Genomic DNA, 9,112 nt, shown 5'->3' on the forward strand with positions numbered 1-9,112 from the left:
GTAGTAGATGTCGCAAGGCTTCACGCTTACTTTACCTTGCCCCGTCCATCGCATTTCTTGGATGGCGGTGATGTCAGCCTTTGTCTTCCCGAGGACATCAACCAGCCGGGCAGAGGCACCTTCCCCATTAAGGGTCCGGATATTCCAGGTGCATACCCTTAAATCATAGTCCTTTATACGTTTGCCGTGGTCGTCATCAGAAAAAGGGGGTCTCATCCGAGGCTTGTTGGAATTTTTCATTGGGCGGGGTTTTAACGTGGCGGGACCCAAACCCAGCGCACGCGAAGTTTTACGCCTTCTCACTTTAGCTCGCTCCCAAACGGGTGTTTGGTTGCTACCCAGAGGATACGTGGATATAAATATCCGGACGTTGTGAGCTGCGATTTGAACCGTACGCACAAGAATCGCTTCTGGCCACTCCCAGGTGAATGGCAGTCAAAAGTTTTCCACTTCTGCGCACGGAACCATCCTCCATGTAAGAGGTTTCCATCTGTTTAAAATCTAAAATTGAGTTCAGGGGATAAGTTAATTGAAAAAGTATGACAAGTGAGAAGTTTAGGAACGTTTTAGTTTGAAAATATTTTGAAACTGGTTAAACAAATTTTAAACCTCCTGTTTTTTAATTGAGTTTTCTTGAAATAAATTTTACTCAATGTATCACGTAGAAATTTCATACACTCAGCGAAGCGGGTGAGGGCGATCTAGTTATTTATATTTTTTCTGTTTTTTTAATAATCAGCTTAAATCTTATATTAATGTGCATATGTATGTATATATGTGAATAAAAAATTCAATAAATGCTTATGTAAAATGTTCGTTATGGAGCAATGTGGGAGTAGTTTCCCATTACTCCATGAGGAGTATAGAAACGCTCTTTTATTACTCGTACAGGAGGCTTCCGGGATGAACCTTATGGGAGTACTCCCTTATTGCTCCATTAGGAGGTTTGTGGGATGATAATTCTATGTGTGCTCCCGATTGCTCGTTTAGTAGGTAAAAGGGCTTACTCCCCCTCCTAGAGCATCCAATGTTAAAGGGAGTATACAAATTTACATCCTTATACACAAGAATAGGGAGCAATGAGGACTATTCGTATACTCCCAAGGGAGTGCCCACCGAGCAATCGCACGATGCTCCCAAGTTATACTTGGAACGGCCAGAAAATGTGTTATGTACAGAATGTGTTTATTAGCTGGGGACTTATGCAGGGCGCGAAGTGTGCAGAAGTCGAGTCGTCATGCATTCGCTTCGGCATCACGAAACGATTATAATTACCAAGTTAAAGGCGAGACTCACTGTTAATGATTTATGATAATAAATAAATAAAATGTTGAACAAAAACTACTGCCAACTTCCTATATTTGCAATTTTTATATTGTATGCATAAACATAAGTAAACTATTTAGTGTTTCGAGAAGGTGTGCCGGTTCAGTGTTTCCATACTCATTTGCATAAACAAAATTTTACCGCGGTGATGGAAAATAATGGCGTTTCTATTAGAGCTACCGAAATTGTTCCTAAGACCCCTATTGCTAGTGTCGACTGGCAGTAGAATAGAAATTTGTCGATCGAGTCGATCATATTTTATTGTGCTATTGTGTAACTTGATCGATAAAAATATGTACTATTGTAAATGGTTGACTGAATTGTAAACAGCTTACATTTGTTTACATTTGTTTCTTTAGTGTTTCATTTACATCATTTTTAAAATAACTGCTTTTATTATAAAATTTAAAAAATGTACACAGTTGAAACATGGTTTAGTGATGAGGAAGATGATGTGGAAGCTACCCAGTAGATAATTTCAAGAGTTAAAAGCCCTTACGAAAGGCCTTCCTGAGAGTCAAGAGGCCTTCCACTCTACATTCCTTTCTCCTTTCTCTTTTGTATGGAGTGGCACAAATTGAAGGGCTTCTTCTTTCGCTACCCATGGAAGGCCTTCCAGAAGGGCTTTTATAGGACATACTTCAGAAGGGCTTTTGGGGGAGTTCTTTGAAAGTTGCTTCTTTAATTTATAAAAATCATACATCTTTGAAGTATTTTTGCTGCGGTTTATATCAAACATGTGTTATTGCAACTTAAAATGTTTATTGAAATTCATTTGTAATACGAAATTTATGCATTCGCGTAAAAGTGTGTTTGCATTGTTCAACTTTGCGTTCAACATTTGCATTCAACTCAGCGCAGGGTTGCACGAAAAAATGTTGAATGGCTAAAAATATAAAAAATATGAAAAAATATCAAAATATTCGCCATAAAAAGGTGTTTGCATTGTTCAACTTTGCATCCAACTTTTGGTTGAATGGCCTTTCAACTAATTGCTTGCAACAAAGTTGGTCGCCAACCAACATTTAACCATTCAACTTTTTTTTCGTGCAACCCTGCGTTGAGTTGTACGCAAATGTTGAACGCAAAGTTGAACAATGCAAACACTGCTTAAAATGTAAATGGATAAGCCCTTCTAGAAGCCATGCAAGGAAGCACTTTTTTCAGCCCTTCTTGGGTAGGCCTCTTAGAATGGCTTTACTTAAGAAAGCCTACCTAAATTAACTTATGGGTAATAGATTAGTAGAGTTGGCTAAAGCAAAGAGGGAATAGCGAGATTCGTCGGATCCCTTGGAGTTGGAAGATGAAGTGTGTGTACATATGTGCATTTTATGAATAGAAGTTGCGTTCACGATGCCTCACGGTTTTTAGGTTTTACAGGATTTGTAGGAAAAGCTGTTTTCCTCATAAGTAAACTTTATGGAAGTGAAGCGTGATCCGAGTTTAAAAACTTTAACGTGTAGTTAAAGAATTAAACTTTAATTTAAAATAAAGATTTGAAATTTCCGAGCACTAGTTAATTAACAAATTATGCAGTTTTTTGTAAATTTTGATGTTGGTTCTGGATGGCGTAGCCGCAGTTATATGCACAAGAAATATTATATATCTTTCACAATAGAAGCGGAGCTTCCTCCCCTATTCTTTTCGAAAATTCCTTTGCCTATGTCCTCATTCTCCTGCATCAGCTCGACCAACCGCGCAAGTTGGCTTTTGTTGCTTACAATTTTTGATCTGTAATTCAGACACATACATACATATGTATATTCCACAATTTTTTACAACTTACAGATCAATTGACTTACTTTTTATCCATTATAGTACCACTTTCTTTTGTAAATTTTATAAACGCAAACTCCAACGACTAAAAAACAGCAATAGAAGGATGAGCGATTAAAAAGTATTCACAGTCGCTAAATGAGCGACTAAGCGACACGCATCGATAATCGATAGTCGCTTAATAGTCGTTTATCTACCGCCAGTCGACATTCGCAATAGGGGTTTAAATTTGCAAAAATTCGTAAACTATAGCTAATATTAAAAACAGATTAGAATATTTGGAAGCAGCGACCTAAATGCACCCCAGCAATATTAATGCTGCTCTTTACATCTATTGACTATAGGCCAGTGCAATTATCAAGAGAACAACTAAAATTGTATTGAAAAAAGATAAGTTCGATATTACCGATAAATTAAATGGCTGCGAGAAATGATAGTTGATTTTTATCTCTGTGTGTCACTTGGCGGTCGAATGCGCAGGCTCTTATAATTAAAATAAAAGACGAATATTTTACATGCTTGTTGTTGACTTCATGATAAAATATATTTTAACTATTACCAAGGGATTTGAGAAATATTAGATTTTCGACCCGCCCAAATATGCAGTTTTTAACTTGAGTGTAATCTTATAATACATATTGCGTATTCTACTTTCAAGTTTATCGGCTCCGATACAGCCCGCAGGTCGAGACGAAGTCGCATGCCTGATATTTTTTTCTAATCCCTACGTAGTGGTAGTACGCACCTCTAACCACTTAGCCACAGCGGTTAATATTATGGTCTGATTATGGCAACTTAACGTAAGGCCGTAAGGGGTCACACTTAAAAATTCTGTTAAATGGATGTTGCTTATAATTGAACAGCTGAAACTTAATGTAACTTAATGGCACGTCGAAATCTATATCATTTTGATTCTCTAAGTTCTAAGTTCGGTTAAGTTAAGTTAAGTTAAGTTGCCATAATCAGCCTTTTAAGCTTAAAACAAATTTATGCAATATAAAGCGTACTTTAGGTTTAAATTTTACTTTTTTTGAGGCCATTTACTGGACGGAAAACTATGCATTTAAATTTTCTTCAGTAATCAGTAGTCAGATACATTTTCAACGCGATCCAGCTAACGATTAACCGCGAGTTGAGCCAAAATATTTTGGTGAATGTTATAGTAAAATGTTATAGTTTGAATATAACACCTAATTTAGATTCTCAGTATTAAACTCAGCCCTGTTAAGCAGTTTCTTAAAGATCATGGCTATTTTCGAATTTTCCACAATGTAGAAAATCAAAAATGGATCCAATAGTTGCGGTTGAAGACTTAACGTTTTTTAATTAAAATTATCTATAGCATAGTGGGGTTACTTTTTTCGCCGAATCTAAAACTTTATAAAAAAGTAAAGATTTTTCTTATTTTCTGTATATTTTTTCTATAGAGACCTTGTGTGATTTATGAGTATGAAGGCAAACAAATTTAGTTGGAGTCTCCTTTACAAATCTCTTTCAGATGTAAAGCCGATATGATGACAAATACCACTTTTCGATACACATATGTGATGTAATGAGTCGCAACTACGGGTTTTTCGTATTTTCACCGTCATTTCAGAAGTTAGGTCTGACCCAGAAAAACCATTATTATATTCGGAATCAGGATAAATATGTTAGAAAAGTTTTTTTTTCATTCTTGGTAGTTAAAGTTGATCAAAAATTGTTGATTAGTGGCAATATCTAAGTAACGATTTCATATTACATCGAATTTCTTTTAAATCAAGGCACCAAATAACTCCGGGTATTTCGGCTCCCTTACCCGTGACAACCAACATTCGAGTACCTCCCAATGTCGGAGATATTTCGATTTTTCACGCAATACTTGCAACTGACAGATCAGAGCGTTTCATATGTTCCTAGCCACTTGCAGTCTGAAACAGATTATATAACTCATAATGATGTTGAGGGGGCAGTGAAATACTCCGCATAAAATTTGTCATCTCGATTGAGAACAGATTTCGTATGCCCGCTGTTATTCATTTTATTTCGTTAAAATCTTTAATATTCATTGCACATAGCGCATTTGCGTTAATCAGCAGAAGCTTCCGGCCCGTTATCACGTTGACACGGAAAACATCCTGAAATGTTTAAAAGAAAAAAGTCTGAGAGTTTTTAGAATACCTCCTTTTGTAAAATATGCGTATATACTCTTAATGCATGCATGTGTACGTACCCTGTAGGGAAAACACGAATTAGTGAACCAAATTTCTGGTTCAGTACTAGTTCTTTTTCGCCAAAAACGAACCAGCCCGATAGTAAATAGTCCCGAACCAGTCCAAAAGCAGTGAAATGTGGTACTTTCACTAAACTATTTTATTTCAAATTTTAAAAGCAGGGAAGGTAATCATTATGAGTAAAATAACTTAAAGCAGCATTTAATCATTATTTTATGTTTTATTTTTTCGCTCAAACGGAAATAATTATTATTTGATTTTTATTTTTGGCATTACAAATAATGATTATTTTATGATTTTTATTTTTTCGCGCAGAGATTATCATTAATTTTGAGATTTATTTTTCCACTTAAAAATAATGATAATTTATAAAATTGAAAAGGCCATACAGACGCAACCTACTGAAATTTTGACCTGAAAAGTTTGGGTCTTATTACGCTTATAAGAGTGCGGCTACCTCAAAAGGATACGTCGGTAATCACGCTGGTATAGTTTTTGAGTTGCTTAATAATCATTATACTTAGTGATTCCATAAACAAAGGCCAAGATCCTGAAGGACAATTGAGAAAGGCAATGCAGTTGCAGAAAAGAGGTTAAAAAAAAGTGTCAAAATAATTACCACTTTCTCACTAAATTTATTTAAAAATGCAAGCCACCAGAGCTACCTTTTTTTTAAGAAAAGACAAATTAATTTTACCTTAATACAGTCAGTCAATAAAGTTTAGGTACAACGAATTTTTTACAATACGGGCAACTATTTTTTAAATATTTTAGTTTTCGGCAATTTTTTATAAAATCCCCAAAAATCAGAGTTCCAAACCTTGTGCAAAATTTAAGAAAATTCTGCAAAATTTCATTAAAATAATTCACTCTCTATTTGCGCTCTCTAGAAAAAGTTGAGTTTGCAGTTTTTTAGCCCATTCAATTTTAGTATAATGAAGTGCAAGTATGAGGAAGCTAGGACTTACCAAACAACAACAAAAACTTGCTAACAATGGTAAGTCCTAGCTGCTTGNTTTAAACATTTGTGATGGTATTGTCCTTCCTTCAACCGATCATATTTAATATAAAAGGGAAATGTTTCGACAAGCCTGATTAGAAATGTAGATCTAAGGTGACGAATTTATAACAGGTTGGGAACTATAAAAAATGGATGCAGATCGAACAAGATCTCATCTGTCGAATTAGGAACTGGTTTGGAACTATAGAAAAAGGGATGCAAAACGAACTAGATCTTATCTGTCGAATTTAGAACTGGTTCGGAACTAGCGCCAAAGGGATGCAACCGGGGACAATTGACACTTCCTAGGACATCGCAATGTTAAATTCGCCAGTCGCTAGCATGCAAAAGAGAATTAACGCGTACTAGTGATGGTTCCAAACGCACTAGAACCGAACCAGTTCCGCACTAGTTCGTTTCCCTACAGGGTACATATGCGTCATTATAAACCAATGTAAAATTGTCTCACCTCATACTTTTTGTAACCACTCCGCTCCAACCACTTGCACACGTCCTCTGCTGTCCATTGATAAACGTCTGGTACTGAAAGTGCATCCACTACTTTTGCGGCTAAACTTAACAAACTTTCGGACGAAACTTTAAATTCGATTGGTAAGTCAGCTGCATCGTATGATTTCTCCCTTCGTAAAACCAGATGAGTTTCGAACTGAAATGGTTTATTTCCTACTATCGGTGTTGGCGGTAATTTATAAGCACGTTTATTTCTCCGATACATGGGAGTTGCTCATACCGTCGCTGCTAAACAGCTACTAATGTTTTTGTTTCGCAGAAGTCGTTAAAGAACGTAAATTTTTACGCAAGAGAAATTATACCCAAACAAATGTGTTCGTAACAAAGAAAAAATTTAATGTGCAAATGGAGTGCAAAAAATAAATATTGGCCGACCATCCGATCAGCGTTGCCATTTTCTAAATTTCGGAGAGAAATGAGCCAAAAAGTGGAGTGCTTTTGGGTTTTCCGTAGTGTCAAAGTAAAATCGCTGGTCAAAGTAATACATACTTATATAAAACTCATTTGTCAATTCACTTTTTAAAAGCAGTAGAAATATCAAAGCCTGCAACTTTAATCAACTTTGGTTTTGTTATATTTGGATAAAATTACCTTAGAACTTGTTTCGTGTTGAGTTTTTAATCAGTTTAGTTTTTTTGGCACTGATATGCAGCAAACTTAACAAAGCCCCAACAAATGGTTTTATATGGGGGTACATTACTTTATGCTTTTATTTTCTTTATTTAAAGACGGAAAACCAAAAATCTTTGAATTGTTTTTCGATTTAAAAATCAGTTAATATTAACTAGAAGACGCCACTTCGTTTCCAGGTCATCGATATTCGTATCTTCAACAATGCTGGGAAAATACTTTATTAAGGGTACCAAACTATTACCAAGAGAGCTTGGATCTAAAATTTCTATTGCTTTTAGGACGGAATCATTGAAGTTCACCCTTTTCTAATTTGTACATTACTTGCAAACATCCACATAAAACTGCAACCAGTTTCATAGAAAAATGTGTTGAATGAATTGTCATTTGTACCCCTGGCTCCAAGGCGAATTTGTATAAGGTAATCAGCTGTGAGTAGCGTTTGATTGTCAAAATTTTGTATTTTGCTAGTGAGTGAGTGAAGCCGTGAGAGTGTTTGTATTTTCTGTCGCCCTTTTTCATTCGGGGAAGAATAGCTGAAGTTTGACAATGGCCCGCTAAACGCACAAACTAAATACAAGTGATTGTTGTATTTGTTGAATCGATACCACCTTATATGTATTCGCCTTGCCGGGCCCGTTATAAATTTCAGATAAAAGCATAATTGATATGAGTTTCGAAAATTTTATCAAAACCAATAAAATTACTTACAATATTTTTAATATATCCACGCTCCGGTATTTTATTCCGTTCCAACTACAAAACTTTTTTATTTAATTGTTTACTTATGTACATATCGAGCCCTAGCCGTCCAAAAACAACGTAGGCGACATTTTTTTAATTTTATTTTTACTGCAGAAATGCATGATGCTCTAACAGCAATTCGGCATTCAAGGTCAAAAAAGGGTGAGAAAATACCTTTCCAATGATACCTCAAAAGTCTAAATCGGAATAGTTTAGTTTCAGTTATTCTAGTTTTTCTTATACCAATCTTTGAAAAAAGTTAAAAAACAATTGTTAAAAAAAATTGTTTTAATATTTTTATGCAAATTTTTTAAGCTTCAACCGTCGAGCCCCCCCTAAATTCCAAATTTTTTCCAATATATTCAAAAATACTACCAGGAAATGCTAGCTCGATAATTTGGGTCCCCCTCGCTTTCAAGTGTTTTCGTTTGTATATACTATATATAAAATCATACACTCAATGCTAACAAAATAATTTGTAAATTTTCATAATTAAAAATATGAATATGTGGATTATCCGGTTCTGTTTCAAGTTATACTCGCTACCTTCAAAGTGATTCCATTTAAGAAGGGTAAAAACCTGGCTGTAGTCAACAACAGGGATGTTGCGAATGTGGAATTTTAGACATTCGCGGATGCGAATGCGGATGCGGATGTTCAAACGCTAACATCCGCGGATGCGGTGTGAGTGAATAATCTTCAGTAGTTACTAAAATATTGCAGTTTTCGTATTTCGGAAAATTACCGTTATATGGGAGGTAGGCGTGGTTATTGTCCGATTTTGACCATTTTCAATACCATCCGTCCTACGCCTAGAAGTGCACGTACCAAGTTTCGTTAGGATGTCTCAATTTTTACTCGAGTTATCGTGTGCACAGACGGACGGACGGAC

The 9,112-nt window shown here is 35.6% G+C and overlaps 1 long non-coding RNA gene across 1 annotated transcript in view; it reads right to left on the minus strand.

The window, feature by feature from the left end:
• LOC108360668 (uncharacterized) overlaps positions 1–3,109 on the minus strand; it is an 8,615-nt gene extending 5,506 nt beyond the window's left edge. The window contains exons 1-2 of the long non-coding RNA XR_001847163.1: positions 3,096–3,109; positions 1,963–1,965 (exon numbers count right to left, since the gene is read on the minus strand). This is a non-coding gene — a long non-coding RNA (uncharacterized LOC108360668). The remainder of the gene's footprint in view (positions 1–1,962; positions 1,966–3,095) is intronic.
• Positions 3,110–9,112: the final 6,003 nt, after the last annotated feature.

Source organism: Rhagoletis zephyria, unplaced genomic scaffold (assembly GCF_001687245.7).
Source record: "Rhagoletis zephyria isolate East Lansing unplaced genomic scaffold, Rhagoletis_zephyria_1.1 Rzeph_scaffold_00603, whole genome shotgun sequence".
Classification (NCBI taxonomy): Eukaryota; Metazoa; Arthropoda; class Insecta; order Diptera; family Tephritidae; genus Rhagoletis; species Rhagoletis zephyria.